The sequence below is a fragment of the Anser brachyrhynchus genome (genome assembly GCF_964034855.1).
Source record: "Anser brachyrhynchus genome assembly, chromosome: 5".
Lineage (NCBI taxonomy): Eukaryota > Metazoa > Chordata > Aves > Anseriformes > Anatidae > Anser > Anser brachyrhynchus.
In genome coordinates, this window is record NC_137699.1 from 28,737,935 (window position 1) to 28,757,853 (window position 19,919).

Below are 19,919 nucleotides of genomic sequence, written 5' to 3' on the forward strand. Positions count from 1 at the left end.
ATAACAATCAAGAGAGGGTATACAATTTCTCATACCTTTATTCATACTTTACCTGCAGTCAGGAACAAGGCTGAGAGTATTCTGTGACGGTCTCATATACTTTCTGCTGGATCTCATCCCCACCATAAGCAAAATTTTTAAGCAAATCATCACCTACAAAATCTAGCTCTGGACTTTGCATCATTGCATTTTCATCAAATGCTCTAGGGATTAAGTTTGAATCTGCCAAATCCCTCGTAATCTGCAAATCATAAATTTTTAACTGGAAAAAAAACCTTTGTGTTCATGAGGAGAGGGGGGTTGCCAGGCCATTTTGGCAATTGCAGCAAGTGGCTTATGGTCAGTTTTCTAACACAGGCTTCTCTTAAAATAAATAATAAAAAAAAAAGACAGGAAACCTTTTACGTTTGTGGACAAATGCCAAATCCTTCCTCTCTGTTTGAACGCACTGACACTCAGCTTTCGTTAGTATTCATTGCACAGAAATTACTGACCTGCAGTTCTGACCATATAGCTGCAAGAGGATTAGCCCAGTTCTCTTCTGGGGACGCCTCTGTCTCACGTGTGCTGCTAAGATACCTCGGGGCTGCATCCTTTTCCAGTTTCTGGAATTGTTGAGATTTGTAGTCAAAGTCTACTGGATGTTTTTGTATAACAGTGCCCTGGTGTTTTCAGGTCACGCAGCCAGGTTACACACACAACTCCAAGGGCTCCCATTCCAACAAGTCCTTGTGCCCACTGCTTCTGCACGCAACCCAGCTCCTCTGTAACCTTGCTGCATACATTGCTATGACGTCTCTCACCAGCGTTTTATATCTGTTGCAAGAAATTAGCATTTTTGCCTGTCTAACCCAGCTTAGTTTCTTCTCAGGGCAGCTCTGAAGCCTTTTTACTGTTATTCTGTTGTTTTTCTGTTTTCCTTTTTTTTTTTTCCTTTTTCTTTTTTTTTCTGCTGATCTTAACATCATCTGATCTGTGTAAATGCTGAAAACTTGGTCCATTATCAAACATCTGCTGTATTTTTGGAGAAATGTCTCAAGTTTGGTGAAGCAATCCAAATCACCAGAAACTGTGATTCTCAACTTGCACAAAATGCGTGCTCTGTTTTTTAAGGGTTTCTGCCAGACCCTGCTGACACATGAAGCATAAGAAAATATTTGGCATCAGCCACTTCCCCAGAGGTTTTTCCTCTTGTAGGTAGTGGAAAATGATCCCTCTGTACACATGTATTCAATTCTTTTAGGTCTATTCATAAGCAAAGGTTTCATCTCTTTTTTTAGTATACCCATTCTGATGGTTTCGCTATGCAGTTTGTGGTAATGAATATATTCACCTCCTTTTTTAGCCTCTGCTTCAGGGCACAGGGAACTATGCCAGGGTTGTAGGCTGTGGAGCAGTCCTCAAACTGTTTTTCAATGACTTGATCCCCTAGCTCTCCAAAGAGAAAGGCCTCTTGAGAAAGCAAAAGACTGGCTCCCTCTTCTCTTACATTATTTTTGAGTCTGTTGCTTACCTATCTGCTGACTTTCCAACCCCCTCGCAGGAATGAACTTACCACTATTAGTCCAGAGTTTTACCAGTTTCCACTGAGGCACAGCTGGTGCTCACGCTGCTGCTGGCAACGCAGGCTCATGCACCAGTAAGCGCCTTAGGGCCAAGAAATGTCACTGCCTTACCGGGCACTGGAGGCCCTTCATACCTCAGACCCTGAGCCCCCTGTGCCCTTTCATACTTCAGACACCTTCCTGAGCCCCCTGTGCCCCTTCATACCTCAGACCCTGGGCCCCCTGTGCCCCTTCATACCTCAGACCCTGAGCCCCCTGTGCCCTTCCATACCTCAGACACCTCCCTGAGCCCCCGGCCCCTCTCCACAGGGCTCGGTACTGCAGCCCTTCAGGGTGTGCGTCTCGTGGTGACACCCTCCAAAGAACAAGACAGACCCTCCTTGCTTGTGTTCTCTACCCAGGCATATGTCCAATGCCCCCAGTTACTGAGAGGGGACTCGGGGTTTGTTGCACTGAGCGACAGGGGGAAGGGCCTGCCGTGAAACTGAGTGCGTGGTTCCTCTTCCCATCAAGTTCAGGGGAGGTTCAGCTCCCGGCCCAGCTTCGGTTGCCCGGGAGGCTCAACGAAGCAGAGTTGTAAAGCAGGCCAAATGCAAACGTTTGAAGCTCTGTGGCCCCTTCCAAGGGAACTATGCTGTGTCAAATCTCTACAGCTCACACTTAGAGCCATGTCACCATGGAACATGAGCACACAACTGTTGTTAGAAGAGAGAGAGCGAGAAAAAAATAATAAAAAGAGACAAAATGCAAAAGGCTTAGGAGGCCCCTGGTTTCCTTAATGGAATTAGCCCTTCCTTTATGAATTCCAGGGTTAGATGCTGTAAATGTGATTCACATACTCCCTCCCCTCACTAAAGCAGAAAGATCTGCTAGACACATGTTCGGAGTGGAGCAGGGGAAGATATGACGTGACTCGAGAGCCTGGAAGGCTAAAAGGAGTAGATGGGGGAGAGCTCTGCAGCCCTTGATCTTTGTAAGATTTACTGCCTTTGCCTCTTGCAAAGATCTTTTTTTCCTGGAAAATTGCTAGCTTCTAGCAATTTAAAAAAAAAATTGGCTGGGGCAGTAAACAAGATCTTTGAAGGGGGAAGGAAGCCAAGAGAAAGTCAGGCCCATTAGTCACGCAGCTGCATTTCCTGTCACAAAGGACCCCAGTTGAGTAATCACTCAAAATATGCTTGTTATTTTTTCCTATTTTATTTCAACTTTCAGCCTGCCAATATCTACTGTAAGAAAAAATTAAAACAAGAAAAAGAAAAAAAAATATTTTAGCCTCAGAAGGGAAAACAATGTAGAAAGAGACATTGATTTACATTATTTTTCCTTTTCTTTAATTTTCGTAGCCTAAAAACACTTCAGTCATGTGACAGAAATGCGTGTAGCACAGAGTGGGTCTGAGGCAGTCCTGGTGTTTTCAGGGCACATAATTTCAGCATGAGCGTGAGTGTCAAAGTTGCTAGTCTCCACATCCAGCTGCTACCATTAATTCATTGTACAACCTTGATCAAGTCATGTAATAATTTATCTGTAATTTATTTTGGCCATATGAAAGGTAAAGATGATAATAGCTTCTGCATAATTGTTTTGTCAAGCTTCATTAATAATGCTTGTAAGTAACATTGAGTCTTCTGATGAAAGCTTTGTCCACTGTTTATCTGAAGGAAAATCAAGTGAGGATTGAAAAGACATAGACTTGTAATTTAAAGCAGAACATTCTTATAAATATATTTAAATGTATAAATATATATATATATTTTTTATAAGATGTTAAAATAGGAACAAGGCTATGAAATAGAAGAAGGAAAATCTTGCTGACGCTCTCTCTTGAGACACTCAAGGCAGAAGAATAGAGCAAACGTGTCATAGGGAACAACCCCTTTTGCAGTGCTGGAATTGAGCACGTCACAGACTGACTATACCACTTCCCCATGTCTAGATCTTGGATTAAAAGATGCTGTCTCTGGTCAACTTGGTACCAGCTTCAAAAAGAAGCCACAGATACATGAAGAAAGTAAAGCTGAAAAAATACTGTTTTTCCAGATTGCTGCAAAGAAAATACCTCTTTTACCAACAAACACAACTCCAGAATACCAAATCCCACATTTTATTTACTCAAAAGTAATGAGTGTGGTGACCAGGCCACCTATAAAGAATGACCGTAAGTAAGCATCAGGGCAGCTGACAGTTTGTAGCCTACATTCCTGATTGGGGTACCTGACTATATGGCTATATGAAAATGATTACAAAGGAATAAATTCCTTTTTGTATTGCTGTATAAGTAGACAGTAGGTGATTGCAGTTTATGGTACATAATAAGATGACTTCAAATACTGCACAAAAAATGAAGCTTACATTTGCATTTAAGTGACTAGTAATGTCATGTAATTCTCTAATTTGCACACATTTGATACCACAGATGTGCAACGTTTTTAAAACCACAGCTTATGAGCAGATGTGATTTACCCAGCAATGTAAATCACAGCTTCCTAACGCTAGTTAAAGGGTGCAAACACAAACAAATGTGAGACTTATACAATTTGGTTTAAGAGAGATTTTGAAATTCTGTTTGCATATATTTTGTAAAGCAATTCAAAATAATCATATGTGCTTATTTACACTGAATGGAAAAGTAAGACTCGTGTGAGTCATGATCCAAATATGAAAAATTCTGCTCCAAATTATGTTTCTAAAGTTCATCCTTTGTCTTTCCAAATGGCAGGCAAGGCGAGCTGTGCTCCTCGATGGGCACACAAGTGTACACTCCCTGGTTTGTGGTCAGAGCTAACACCAAGCCATGGGGGCGGTCTGCTACTCTCACACCAGATGACTTTCACTGCTACATATCCCAGACTACTGAATCCCCACATCATCTAACATTCTGTGCAACAGCCATAGTTTTGTCCCTAAAACTTTCTCTGCTGCGATGTGGGCTTATAAGTCCATTTTCAGTGATTATTGGTATCCTCACAGTTTAGAAATTATATCCTGGTAAGTATAAATGAGTGGAAATAATTAGTTTACAAGAGCAACATCACCTTTGAACATTTCCTTTTATGAGTACCACTGTATATTATCATATTTCCTATACTACTGTTATAGGTATGTATAAATCACACTAGCATCTGATATATCAGACTCTGTAATAAATAGCTACCTATAGAATTAATTATACCTGACCAGTATTTGGGTAGCAACCAATAGTTATCTGTTTACCTACCTGTTTATCTTAGGATATGTATGGCTCTATAGTATCTGGGTATCTCCAAACCTCTGAACTTTTGATGTACTTGTTCTCTCCACGCAGGCCTGATGTAGATTAGTACAATTGTATATGTGTATGTGTGCCAGTAAAGTCCTAAGATGAATGACTAACCCAGAATAGCCTCAGAAGTGTATGACCTCTTGATTCACCTGCTGGATGCAAAGAATTTCTCTCTTGCATAGATGGGAAGCTGAGTCATAAAGAAATAGTTACGTGCCCATAAGCACATAGATAGCAACAGAGAGGGAATCAGCTCATTGTATACAGATCCTACAGATCCAGATCCTACAGATCCACTGTATACAGTCCCTGGCTGTGTGTATTAAATTACTCTCTCCTGTCTTCAGTGAACTGATCATATTTGGTAAAATCGCCAGCAGTTGTTGCTCGTTGCAGTGTGGTACTTCTGTGATGTGCATGGAGGGGACCTAGAAAATAATTGCTTATTAAGAAGCTACATTAAACAGCAAACAGGGCAGTTGCTTAGTACATTGACAACTGAACTTGTCAGCCTTTCTACTGAACTGCTGCATGAATTTGGGCAATTCCTTCACATCCATATGCTGCCATTGCTCTAATTTAATACAGGGATAATAACACACTTGGAGCTTCAGGCACAAATATCACTGTATAGCCCTGCTCCAATTCTCATTTAAGACAGTGAAATGAGAATGCAAAGGGAAGTTACAGGGACAATAGTATTTTTTTTTTCCAATATTTGAATGAAGCTTCTGTGATACAACTCAAAAAACTCACTCCTAAAATGAGCATGGCTGGTAAGAAAATTTTAGCATTAAGTTGCATGCTGTCAGAGGACATGTTGATGCAGGACTGTCATGCTAGGAAGCGTGAAGGCTTTGCAGCTGTGATTTAGGGCTTCTGCACCCCTCAGCTATCCGCACTGGACAGGTCTGTTGTAGAGGTGCTTCTGGTCTGAGTAGATAGATACACAGACCTCAGGGCTGAATGGAACTTGCAATGGGGCCAGGGAAAACTAAAATAGAACCGAGATGTGGGGGCTGCTACTGCTGGCTGTAGTATCTTAACATCTGTTTAGATGCTGAAACAGAGTCCTCTGGGTCTGCCTCAGAGCTATTTTCCTCTCCTCCAAACACAGCATAGGATTGTGGAACTGAGCTACATGTAGCCAATTAACTTCACTTTCAGAGCAAAACTGACTACGAAAGAGTTAACCTGACTAATGGCAACACTTCAGTAAGAGTGAGGGAGGTGGAACTCAAGTCCCAAGTCTTAATAAAATGCAGGTGTTTTATTGTTAGGTTAAAAACTCCTAGTCTAAGGCTCCAGCAAGCATTTAAAAACAAGGAAAAAATGTGCTGTTGAATAAGAAACTTGGAAAGGCAACAACAGGCCGTGCTAGGCATTTATGGAGAGTGCAGCATTCACTGGCTAAGGCCTACTGTAAAGTTCACAGAGGGGAAACAAAACACATAAATATTACATGAACGACACCTCTCACAACATGCATCTGGCCTCCGATGTATTACACCTGGGATTAACTTCTGACATTTTCCTTTCCACCGTCCTGGCTTTGCTCTTACTGCCCCCCTGCAGAGTATTTGTACAAGCACTCTCCAACTCTTCCTCCTTCTCATTTCCTGGTCTGTTTGTGGAACCTATGGGGTGACAGGCAGCGTGGACATCACACTCAGCTACTCTTGCAAATGCTTTTCTGTCAGGGATGGGACCTTTTTCTTTTAAAGAGAGAATGATTACTATTTTAGAACTATCTAGCTAAAAGAAGTTGTAAAGAAATCACTCATCACTGTGTTCTCTTTCCTTTTTCCTCCTTATCCCAAGGAAGCAGAAAATTTTGGGGAGCATTTTTCAGTAAACTACACCGAGTTTCGGTCACAAAGTTAAGGGATTGCTCTGAACTTCGAGCTCTATCTTCAAGTTCTTCATGTGTTTGGAGAACAGTAATAGTTATGACTTACTAAAGGGAAGTAGAAAATGAAGAACCAGAGAAATCTGAATGTACTTATAGTGTCCCAAGGTCTAAGACAGACAGGTGAGACACTAGCAGTACTAAGTGAAACAATAGACATAACATACAGAAAACTCTGACAGAGAATAAAAATGAAACTGATGGAGTTGTTGAGCTTATAAACATGAGTACGTGCGAGCTCTCATTTACATGGAGCAGAGCTCTTAGGACAGCCTGAGCAAATAATTCAGAAAACCAAGGAACAAAAATCAAAACCCTCTGTAATCACAGCCGGAAACCCAGAAACCCAAACAAGCCCACGTTGTGTGCCCTGCGTGCACCACTGCACTGCGTCCTTGCTGCTGTGGCTGTACCGGGCCGTCTGTACTGGTGGGCTGGAACGGGGGCATCAGGCAGGCACAGCAGAGGTGAAGAAGGAAGATGAAGTGTAGATCCGATCTCTTCTTCACACACCTTGAAAATTACCCTTCTTGACTCCCAGCCATCATTGAAAACAGGTGTATTTAAAAAGAAGCTTCCTGTTAAGATGCAGTGGAAATGCAGACTGCAGTTTAACAGGGGGCCCAAGAGTAGAAATCTTCATTAAGAGTATCTCAGAAATCCTTGTAGGAATCTTTGTGTTGCCCTGGTTGTGTTCGAGACCAGACCCATGGGGACCATCAAGCAAGAGAAGTCTCTGTCAGCATCTGCTAGCTGCTCCTAATTTTAGATCTTCCCTGGCCTTCTCCTTTCCTCCTTTACTTGGTGAGACTGCTTTTCATCCCACTCCTACTCTCCTTTGCAGCTGCTGGTTCCTGTTACTGTCTTGTGTCAGCAGTTCTCAATCTTCTCAGACAACCCCGCTGTTGTTTGTGCTGTGCTACGTGAGGGAAACAACCCATGCTTTCTGTTCCCTCCTGAAAAGTCACCGCACCTCAAGCTCCAGCAAAGCTAGGCAAGTCCCTGTTCAGCACAAACCCTAGCCAAATCCAGCACATCAGATTGCAAAAACTGGCAGTGCCTCTGGTCTCAGTGCAGGGAAACATCCAAGATCAAAGCTAGAAGCCTGGCTTCTTTTTTCTGTCATCAAATTGGCCTTTTTTTTTTTTCTTTCTTTCTTTCCAGTCTTACAATTATTGTTATCTTTTCTGATGTGTGTTATCTCTGTGAGTCACTGAGAAGTAGTGGATAGATTTGCAATAATATATGTACAGCCAGACCAAAGTGTTCTCAAATTAGCTTGTCTCAACTTTGAAATAATAATGATGTCAGTCGCTGAAATATTCGAGACAAATACTTTATACTAGTACTAAGTATTAGAAATAATCACTAGCCTTTAGGTCTCATTTCAGGAGTTGGACTCGATGACCCTTGTGGGTCCCTTCCAACTCGAGATATCCTGTGATTCTACGATTACCCTTGCAGATACTGTCAAATCTTCCATATAATACAAAATAGAGCAACATTATTCCTCTAAATAGAGCAACATTATTCCTGTGCTGTAAAATTATCTTGTATTTGACTTAAAGAACTGACTGATGATCTTAGCATCCTGTTTCTTATTCCTCTGTCTTTGCATGTTAAAAGTTCCCCTTCCAAATTTCATTTCCCTTGTGTATAGTTATTTTAAATGCCTGAAAAGAAAAAAAAATCCTTTACAGCTTTCTTCTTTACGTATAAAATGATGTTGTTAACTACTTGTAAAAGAAACAAAGATCTCTGTTGGAGAGAATAATAAATAAGTAACTCATTGCAGGGGAAGAGGGGAGGAGGGTGACAAGACTGAGATTTTGCCAATAACACAGAGAACAGAAAAGATTAAATTCAGAATATTGAAAAAAAAAATCAAAACCTTTGCTTTTCTGCTGCCCCACCTATAGCATCTTTTTGGGTGTATTTTAAGAAAAGGTTATTTTTAACCTTATTCTCTCTCTCACTCTCTCTCTCTTTTTTTTTTTTGAGTAGAGAATGTTTATCCTAATTTCTATTTTATTTATTTATTTATTTATTTAAATTTCTTGTAGCCTGGCCTAAAAGGTTTCAGCATTGTACCTTTCATAGGTGATCGGTAGCTCTTTTGCTGGGAGTGAAAATGCCTGAAGTGCTTATGTGTAGAGCAGCAGGAACCAGTGGCCTTCGTTTCACATCAGGTTAGAAATGAGTTTAAGGGGCAGCAGTGCAGATGCCTCCAGCCATGGCAGGGCTCAGAAGGGATAGGTACAAGCGAGTAAAAGCTGTTTGCTTTCCCTTTCCCTTGCATTACTGTGGGATACTTGCAAACATTTAATTAAAGCTATTGTATGCATGCTTAACTGGGAGCTATCTGTGGTTCCTTGAAACCATTACACAGGAGCACCAAAGAAAATACAAGGGAGTCACTGAAGGAAAATACAAATGAATTAGAAAAGCATAGCAACCGAAGAATACATTTCCCATAATACAACAGTCAAAGGTCATGAGGCCACAGATGCTCAGTTGCTCATGCATATCTTCTATTCTCTCCACTTGCATGCCTGCTCCGGAGAGGGCAAAGATTTAATGAGGATGGGGCTGGCTTTAGCAGTTCTCACCCTTCCTCACACCCCACATCTGAAAGAGCATTGAAAGCCTCTTTGAAGATGGAATAGACGCACATTGAACTGTCCCAGTGCACACACACAATCTGGGGTTTTCTCATCAGGTATAAAAATACAAGGTGACCGTTCTCTTCCGGCTTTCCAGAGTATGAACACAGCTGCTGAATCAAAGACTTATTGAATTTAGGGTGGAAAGGAGTTTCTCCACTGCATCTGTCTTTTCAATCTGCAGGAGCTGCCCTTCTCAGAGTCAAACAGTTTCTATTAGTCAGGTCATTTTTCCTCAGTCCTTATGAAGAAATCCTGTTCAGTCAAAACAGCGTACTATTTACAGGAAGCTTGGCAGGGTCAAAAAGTGACTGCAAAACCAATCTCTTGTTAAAACACATACATTATCTGCTCTGATGTAGATACTATTAGAGCTCAGCAATCTCTGATTTGATATCAGGACGTTGAAGGTGATTTCAGAGTCAGATTTGTTAAACTTGGCGACATTTTGAGTGTTATCATGTGTCATTAGCAGAGCTAACTTAGTCGCTCCAAGTCCCATTTAATCTATCCAGCTCACTACCCACAGCTTCTGACCTACTTAGTCACTTCCTGTCTTTGATTTTCACCTTAAAGCCTCTTTTCTGTGTTGGCCAGTGACTGCCATTTAATCTTAATCAAACTTCCTTGGACTTCCATTACTGTCAAGCACAACTCCTCACGCTGTAATACTCACCCTTCTGAGTGCAAGAAAGTTGATTTACAGCCAACAGTCTACCTCTTCTCTTATGCTCTAAGTTCATCTTTGCTTTGTTTTTCTTCCTGTATGAGTCACTCCTTCCCCTCTTTGAGACATCGTGCCACGCTTTGTTCCCCCTCCCTCCTCAGTGACCGAGAAGCCACCATATCCACTACTTCTGTACAGACCTGGTGCATCGTCGTGTGCACACAGCTACCACGTGCAGGTTCAGAAAAATTGCTGAAGACTAAGAAATGGAGTTGGCCACAGGCTTCTACAGAACACCAGCTTTTTAATGTGAGAACGTTTGATGGCAATAGCAACTGTGTGTAACCCACAGGAGATGTGTGCAGTCTCTCCTCACGCATGTGCTCTCTCCCAGCTCTTTTTTCAATATAAGCACTTTAGCTTTTTCCTCTTCCTACTTCTGTGCTCATCAGCCTGTACTCATACTCTTGATTTTCTGTTGTTGATGTTAGCATGCAGGGGCTATAAGATCATTCACCGAGGGCAGCAGCCTTGTCCTCCTAATAAGCAGAAAATACCATACATATTGGAAGGAGGAATTAGCTACAGGCCGTTCTCATTAAGCCTCTCCTTCAACTTATCTCAGCTCAAATTGTATTTTTGAACTGCAGTCACTATACGGCATTGTAAGTTGAAAACAAGCACTTGAGCCCTTTCCAGCGAGGCTTTGAGTGGCCCTGATAGGAGGCATGGAGGAGAGATAAGCAGTGCATTGAAGTTGCAGTATCGCTGTCGCTGAGGGCAAGGAGTGAATGGAAACATACCCTCCCTCTGGCACTGCCTTGCTCCGGCCCGGGGGAGAGGATCAGGCCGAGCAGCTCCGGTTCACACGCGGCAGGAGTCAGCGGCCTCTCAGCTGATGACAGATTAGACTCGGGGCCTGCTTAGTGGGAACACTGTGATTAGACCTCAGCAGCATCTGTCTCCAGCACTGAAGGAATTACTGCTGCAGGCTGCGATTTTCTCAGCAAGCTGTAATTATACCAGGAACCTCATTCCTGCCGTTTTTCTTGACAACTTGAGTGCAAAAAAAAATGCAGGTGGGTGAGCAGAAATTGCGAAAGGAGCGGGAGAGAGCCACCTGCTTATTTTCGTTCAGCTCATTTCAGTCACTTTCTCTGGGTTTCTTAGATGCGTATGAACCACAGCCTGTTTTTCCTCAAAGGTCAGTGCTGAGGTTTAACTCCCAGCAGCTGTCCTGCCACCCACCCACACTGACAGGACACGTCCTTTCCGTGCACTCAGGCACCACGGCACCGGGGCCGAGTGAGGGTGCCTGCAGGAGGCACCCAGCAGGCCCAGCCCCGGCAGCGCCCCTCGGTCCCCTCCCAGGGGAGCAGCGGTGAGGGGGCCAGGCCCCGCTCACCCCCGACCAAGAAGGGCAGAAGTGGGGATGTTGGACATTGGGCAGGGTGGGTTTGAACCTGAAAAATGAGTTTGAACCACAAAGGCCGTGCCTAGACTAGGATCTAAGCATCTGAAAGGTGTGAAGTTGTATATGGTAGCTCTCTGTTTTAAAAGATGGAGAGTTCCCAGTAACATCTGGTGCGTTTTGCCAAAATAATGATGTCTAAAAAGAGCAGGACTTCTTTGTAAGATTTCTCTACCAGAAAAACATTTTTGTTTGTGCAGTTGTAACTCCGTACAAGCTTGTTTGCCATTACTCTTTTCTTTGCTCGGAATATAAGGAAAACAGTTTTGTTTTTTTAAGTTTAAATCTAGGAGAGGAGGGCAGAAATAATGTATATATTCCTTTCTTAACTTTCCTCAGGGCTTTAATGCGACTGACATACTTTGAAGGCAAGAGTGTCTTGTCTGCGTTAAGCAATTTTACATCTAGGCTGTACTCATCTGGAAGAAAGCAGAATTGTTCCCTACCAGCACTCCGTCCCTCCATCCAGCAGTGTGTCGGTCAGGACAGCCAGGGGCGAGAGCGCGGCAGCAGGAACGCAGCCCCTGGGGCTGGCAGCCCCGGCAGGCAGCATGCTGGCACGCAGATCCCCCGTCTCCAGAGCCAAATGTCTTCAGATACTGGTGGGAAAGACACACATCTGGAGTTGTCTGGAGCTGGCAAGAAAAGCTGTAGACAAAGAGAAGAGAAAGGGAAGGTTGGAAAGAAAGTGGAAAGAACGTTTCTTACACATTTCGCTTTCTTTTCCATCTGCTTGTGCGATGTTGCTGTGAGCTATTAAACAGCTGCAGAGCTCTGCCCCAGAAGGGGCTGTGTTTCAGCAGTGATGGAGAATGAATCCTGCAGCAGAGTGCTCTGGGAGCCCCCTAGAATGAGTGGGGTGGTAGAAATGTCGTTCTCTGATTCAGTATCGTGCTAAATACACTTGGGACCAGGGCACCTGGGACAGCAGCCAGAGGCACTGTTGCAGCTCCCGAAGCCTCTGGCAGGCACTGGGTGCTCCTGACCCATCCCTGGCACAGTTGGTGAGTCCCTCTTTTCCTCTGCCTTCCAAGCAGAACATAAGCCTTGCCTTCCAAGCCTCTGGCACTGGTTCTGAAATTCAAGGCAAGCGCATTGCTCAAGCAAAAGGTGTTTGCTGACTGCAAGACTTTGTAGCTTGGGGAGATAAGGGTGGTGGAGGAGGACTGGGAGCAGGAGCAGTGGGCATACTGTGACTGCCAAGGACTGAGCAAGAGAGCTTTTTTTTTGCATCCATTCAGACACTCAGCTATTTCCTGCTTGGTTCCTGCAGTCAGCATGCTCCACCTGCTTTTACTTAACCATTTCCTGTTTACTGCTTCCAAAACCTTTCTGGTGCAATCACTACTCTGCCAGTAGACTATCTTCACAGTCTTTTTTGGACAGGCTTCACTACATTTTTTTCTTTCCGTCTTCGCTGTACAGACCGTTCAGATTGAGGCATTGAGGGGGTGGGGGGTGCATGTGTGTATGCATGTGTGTGTGCATTGCTTGGGGCCAAATTCAGTCATCACAGAAGTCTGTAGTTTTGTCAGGAAAGTATTCACTTGCTTGCTCATTCTTTCTCTCTCCGTATGTCTGTTTTTCTTATCCTACTGCTTGCTGCTTTTTGCAGACTTATCAAAGCAAAAAGCAGTAGCACCAAAGGCAGGTTTCACTTTCTGTTGCATAGAGGGCTCCAGGTATTTAGAAGAAAGACTCTTCCTATCACTTTCAAGAGTTAACAACTCTCCCACAAACAAGGGATTGATTTCCTGGATAGCTTGCCTAAGCTTCAAATTATTTTCTAGTTTTGAAAACAAGAGACGATTTCTTCTGGTTTGCTCTTCAGTTTCTCAGATGTGTAAGGCAAGGTATGAGGAGCATGAAAGATCAGACAAAGAAAAATAAATCTCTTTCCTAGTGTAGATGGCTCCCTCAAGTCCCATCCCACACTCAGTCACGTCTTACAGAAATCGCTGGAAAAATATGCATGCTTCAAGTCTAGTCTCCTTAGCCATAGTATAGATAACACTGCAGCCAAGACTGAAATCAAATTTATTTGTCAGTGCTTTTGCTGTTTGTTTACTTTCTGTGTTTCTCTTCTGGAGCAGTGAAAATAGATTCTTCAGTTTCCTCTCTGGTTCTCATGCTCTTGCACAGCGCTGCAATGTTTGGGTTGCGGTGAGCACTGCAGGGGAATGTTCCCTTCTTAAAATAAATCATGGAAACATTTCTGTTGGAATCAGGGCTTGTAAAAGTTTATTTATTTTTTAATAAGAAGAATGTCGGGCCAGCTTTGACCTGACACTGTATCCCTTTAAAAGGATCAGGCCTGTGATGCACGTCGGTGTATATATACAGCGTATATCTGCATGCACACACGCAGTATACATGCCAGTGGTACTCGTATAACTGAGCGCTGAAATCATCCTCCAAGAATGCTTGACATGTTGTCCCAGCCTGCATCAGACAGATCTCCCAACTCCTTCGCTAGCCCTGTTGCAAGTTAGCGTAAGCCGGTGGTGCTTTGGCTGCTGACTTCCCAGGAGAAGGCAGGGGGCTGGGAGCATATGCTGGTGGTGTCTCCGAGCTGCTCCGCACGTGTGTGATTTACGTGGACGGGCTCACGCTCCCACACAGTTCTGAACATTTTAACAACACTAGACCCCTGTTTCAGCAGTAGCATAAATATATACGGTAGCACACCTGTATGTGTTGGGAGGAATGGTCTGGACATCAGTGATGTCAGCCATCTGCTATAGGCGTCGTGCAACTTAAATCGGAGTTTGCTAAAGTAGCCTTCAAGCTGTCTGAGAGCAGCTTTGGAATTTTCTTTTTAATTAGGAAAGGAAGCAGTTGTTTTCTGCACAGAAGTGTCTTTCAGATTGGCCCCAAAATGTACAACGGTTACTCTGGTTCCCATCCAGCCCAATTCATTCAATAGCTTGTGTCAGGGCACTTGTCATCAGTGGCATTTGCCCAGAGTGAGTCACACCCGCCCATGCAATGTGTGAGAGCCTTCAAATCTTTTTCATCTTCATTTTATAGGGTACAGCTCTGGCAAATTCATGACCGTATTGTACCACACAGCTCTTCTTACAGCAGCTTCTTTTCTTCTATCCAGCTTTCCGTCCAAGGGGCAGCTTCTTCCAAAAGAGACTCTGTGATTCAGTGCCCATCTTTGTTTTCCAGATGTTTCTTTCACCACTCTGCTTTCCGGTTACATTGCAAATTTGGGTGCATTCAAAATATTATTGCCTCTCCCCCACGCCTAAAATGGAGAAAAGCTGAAATATATGAAAACGTAGGAAGAACGAGGCTAGGGCTGCACAGGACTGCACAGGACTCTTTCCAGGAAATGGGTAGAAGGTTCATCAGATGAGTCACTGAAACCCTAGATGACTAAATTCTTGAAGAATAAACTGTCAGGAATATGATACTGGACAAGACATTCAGGGGAAAAGAGAAACTTCTTAAATAGCTCTTGTTTGTTTTCTGTTAGTGATTCATTCCTAAGGAAATTGCTGCATTTCTGGCCTGGGACAGCAGCAGCAGGCAGGCGGTGCCAGCCTTCACGTGAAACGTGCCGCGGCGCTCGAGGCCTCGCAGAGCCCAGTGTTTGCAACGGGATCAGGAGTGCTTGTGCTCATCCTGCCCCCGGGCAGGCTCTTCAGCTGCCTTTCCCTGTCCCTCCCCACCCTGCAGAAAGGAGGATTCGAGAATTGACGTGTTTGGGTCACCACGAAGATGGAAGTGTTGAAGGCAGGGAGCCTGTGAGAGAAGACTGTACGGAGCCAAAGTGAATAAAATAAGGCAGGGTCACCAGTGCAGTTATGCCATCTGAATCAATTTGCCTCTTCCTTAGCATACCAGCAGGTATGAGACCAAGAGGAAATGAAGGCATTAAAGCTCCAGTTCTAAGCTCCTTTTACAAATTTCTCTCCCTCTACCTGCTCCAACCAGTAAACCAAGTTGTATCAATAAAATTGGCCCAAAGCTCTGAATTTGGATTTCAGAAAAGGTCTTGAGATTTTGAGTGCCAGTAACAACAGAAGCAGTCAGGCTCCCTCCGCAGCTACCTCCAGAGGAGCTGAACCAGCGTTCGCAGCAGCGGGAAATGTTTGCAGTAGTATCCGAGTGTGGAGAAACCCCAGCATTCCAGCAAGCCACTGCCAGTTCCCATTTTGGTGAGTTTGACCTAGAGCATTTAGCGTTTCGACATCAGTTCTGCGTCTCACAATGCTGTTTACGTAATGAGCTTTCATTTGGTTCCTATTAAAATCGTGGTATTTCTTCTGCAAACCGCTGCCTGTAAATATCAAGCCACCCAGTTTTTCATTAGATTGTGATATAGGAAGTAAATTGTCTGTCTGTAGGATGCACACTGTAACCATCAGGTAGAGAGCAGGTGGCTTTTTTCCCCTCTTGGACATGCAAAGTTCAGATCTCAGAAGCAGGAATGTAAAAGACCTGTTAAGGGTTACTGAATCCATCTCCTGCAAAACCACAGTGTGGTAACTCCCTGATGGATGTTCCCAGCTAGTACATTGATAAAGAAAGTCTACAGATCCTTGTAGGTACAGCAGCAAGAATTCCCTTAAAGGCTGCAGAAGTGGTGTGTATTGCTCTCACAGATTGTGCCAGCGCCGCTGACATCTCCGAGGCAGCGCAGAGCGGTTCCTTGTATTATATATACCAGCACTTTGAAGAATTCAGTTTCAAATGTCTGAAACAATGGGGGTTTCACCGCTTCCTGTGGGAGCCTGTTCTGCAGCCTAACTCGTTTCACCATCTGGAGTGTTTTCCTGAGTGTCTGCCCACTTTTAGCTTTCTTTAGTTGTGCTCCCACTCTTTCGTCTTAAAGGTGACTTGCTAAACATTTCTGTTGCATGAAATTAATGTTATGTGGTGCTTTTTTATTTTTTATGATGATCAAGGAAATCTGAAAGCTCGATGGCTTCTTCTCTTTGCCTTTCGTTCCTCAGAAATTATAATTAGGAATGAATAATGTATTACAGCTTTTCTATCCGTTCATCTCGACGACTTACCAGGAAGGTCAGTATCATTGTACTCTTTTTACAGATGAGAAAACTGAAGCACAGGGCAGGAAACAACTTGCCCAGGATCATTCAACAGTCTGGTGGCAAGGCCTGGGTTTTTAGCCAGGTCTCCAGAGTAGTGTCCTACTTTCTTTTTTTTTTTTTCCTCCAGTCCAATTCCCTTTGGCATTGTTGGAGTACCTAGCACAAGCTTTCCGAGAACTTTATTCAAAATTGTCATATTGTAACTGAAAGGTCAGCCTGCTGAATATTTAACAGTTACCACCTTTCCAATGTGTTCGTTAAGCATCCTAATTAAGTAGAGATACATAAAACCAACAAAGCATTTTAACAGACTGATTCAGTCCCTAGAGCCTCCGAGCTGAATTTCCTTCAGCTAGCCTGTGCTTTCCTGGTTGCGGATTGTCCAAATTGAACACAGTATGTATCAAGCGTACTCTTATCAGTGCACTGCAGAGAGGTTTCCTTCCTCTTCGGTACCACCATGCTTACTTCACCTGTTATATTTCCCTTAGCTGTGGTTTTTGGTAAGCCTGTTTCTCAGAATCTGGGTAGCTATTGAACTATAAATCTTCCTATTTGGGGTGATAACACTGCAATCGGTACAGCACAGAGTGCTGTGCGGAGACCAGTATTTGGGCTGGTGCGGAGCAGGCTCACCTGGGCGTCAGCACCGTCTGCTCTCAGCAGCACAGAGCTCCTTGGGGGCTGCTCCTCCTACCTGAGGAGGACGTGCCTTAGAGCTTCTGCTGCCCAGCCTGTCATTTCAGTACCTTCGCTAGATCTCTCTGGGCACGTGTGCGAGACCAGTTTTTTTCTCTGCCACCACTTGGGAATGACAGGGGAAGGCAGCCGCCGCGGTGTGGCTGGCAGCTTGGTCTCCTGACCGCCCCACGCTCATTCCACGCTGAGCTGAGGGCACTGATCACGCGGGAGATGCGGCGCTTTGTACGGCTTGGGAAAAGTAAATGAGAGATATGGGTAGGACAGAGTTGTGTCTGAGGGCTAGCGCCTCGATGTCCTTGGCTGTCAACCACTTTCGAAGCATGCCAGTAAGTGAGCGAAGCCCTTACCAGCTGCGCTGTTTCCCCCACTTCTCCTCCAGGCCGCCTTTATTCCGGATATCATTGAGCCAGAGTTTGAGGATTTACCGAAAGCTGCGAGGCTGCTGTAGGTCACTGAGCACATTGTCTTTGCTTTCAGATTGAGTTTGAGAAATTACCAGCGGTGTCATGGTTATGCCTCCTGGCCATGTGAATAGAGGAAGCTAAGAAGCAACAATAGATTACATAAAGCAGGGAAATCCCCCTCAAACTTCTCCCAGACTATCTTAAACTGAAGTTGATTTGCATACATACGCTACAAATAGCTTTGCAATGGCTTCTAGCCCCATGAAAGGGTTACATGTGCTTGCCTATAATCATTTAGGCCAGTTCCACCAGTTGAATCACTCAGAGAAAATAAAATAGACTGAATGAGAGCCCGTATAGAAATCCAAGCAGTTTTATGTAGCATCAGCCTACTTCAGGTAAGGACACAACTGGCTAATGCTAAGCTATACAAAACCAACGGGAACTGTTTGTTACCTGTTAATAATGAGTGGTTATTCTAGAAAGCCAATGCTAAAAAGCTATCTTAATGTTTATAATTTGTGATGACGGATGTTGTCTTTCTTTGGCTAAACTTGCAACTAAGCTTCCTACACAAACCCTGCTTGGTGGAAAATGGACCTTACTGAAATCCAGAAAAAAGCTGTAGTATCTTCTAGATGAAACCTGTGACCCACTGCTTTTACAAACTCTGAGATTCATTAGGCCTGGCATTCCTGCATGGTGCTGTTCAAGAAGCAGTGGTGTTAAACATACTTGCAAAATTCCTGTGATTTTTTAAAAAGTCACAGTTTAACAGAAACAAACAAATGACCAGAAAAGAGATAGCGTAGTGAAAATCCATATTTACTGCGTTATCTCAGGCCCAGAAATCTCGTTGGCTAATCCAACATTTACAAAAATCTTGTACATTATCTTTAATGTGCTAAGAATGACAATGTTTGTAAGCCTAGCACATCATGACTGCGGAATGCCTAAATTCTTGAAGACAGATGGTATTTTCTGTTCCTTTACTGAGGGACTTCATCAACTAAAAATAACGTTACTTTTCCCATTAACTGGTTTCTTATTTTGGGGGCTTTTGGAGCCGAGTTGTGTTTTTTTGTTTGTGTGTCTGTGTGTGTGCACATGCGTGTGTGTTTGGTTGTTGTTGTTGTTTTGTTTTAATAGGATAAGAATATAAAGTTCCCGAAGGCTCAGTAAGAGTAGTTTCTTTGGAAAGAATTTGCTCGCCTATTCCCTTTCTTAGCTTTCTGCAGAAACATGTTTTCAGAAACGTTTACTGCCAGCCCTGTTGCAAGCGAGGCAGAGTATAAACTGCGCTGATTCTTTAGGATCTCCCAGTAAATTCACAGAAAGGATTTTCTCTACATTTTCTGGGTTGTCAAACCAGCTCTACATTAAAATAAATAAAGTTGGTTAGGGATATAGTTTTTAACAATGCAGTAGATGCCTTACAGTAGGTAGCAAGGTTGTTTTAGACTGTCTTAGTGGTGCCTTTGTCAGTATAGCGTATTTGCCTCGAGGAATTCATCAAAGGTGTATTGGCAAAAGTGTTTTTTGTTCGACCTACATTAGGATTATCATCATATCAGTATAGTTATACTGACAGCTATAGAAGCAACTCTTTTCTAGTGTAGTTGGGTTTCATATAGTTAGCAAACAGGGCTAGAGAGGAGGAGGAAAATTGAGACACAGCTTACCTTGCCAACCTGGGTAAGCCTCCTGATTCTTCTATAATATCCCCTCCGTTAATACTAATAATGTCATGGCCTGTTGCAGGGGAATACCTTGCCTTTCACCCTCCTCCTTTCAGCTTTATTGACTTTCTTCAGGGCTTTGATACAGCACAATAGGGATCGGCCCAGATAGGAGCTGGCTGTTCTGCAGGGTCCTTGGGGCAGAGCTTGTCACAACAGATCAGCTGCAGAAATCAGAAGAGAAGTACACATTTGAGTAGGAGCATGATACCTTGCAATGCACGTAATAGCAGTGAACAGGAGGACATGACATGATCTGACTGATGATTCATTTTTACCTTGGGTATTTTGGTCTTAATAACTCTGTGTGTTTCTTCAGTTTGTGTTCTTTCCGTCAGTTTGCAGGTGAATTAGGAAGGTATTAAAGGATGCTTTTATTTTGTCTTTTAATATCTCCTCTCACAAAAAGCAGTCCATTTTCTGCATAAGGTGTCTAATCACAGTAATTTAATATTCTTTATTTACATAGTA

General features: G+C 43.4%; 1 protein-coding gene and 1 long non-coding RNA gene across 8 annotated transcripts in view; one reads left to right on the forward strand and one right to left on the reverse strand.

Annotated features, from left to right (window-relative positions):
- Positions 1 to 19,919, forward strand: part of RAD51B (RAD51 paralog B) — a 383,679-nt gene that overhangs the window by 362,848 nt on the left and 912 nt on the right. The window lies entirely within an intron of this gene.
- The window catches only part of LOC308196428, a 40,260-nt gene that overhangs the window by 2,851 nt on the left and 17,490 nt on the right, over positions 1 to 19,919 (reverse strand). Inside the window, exons 3-4 of the long non-coding RNA XR_013952196.1 lie at positions 19,392 to 19,612; positions 36 to 12,185 (exon numbers count right to left, since the gene is read on the reverse strand). This is a non-coding gene — a long non-coding RNA (uncharacterized lncRNA). The remainder of the gene's footprint in view (positions 1 to 35; positions 12,186 to 19,391; positions 19,613 to 19,919) is intronic.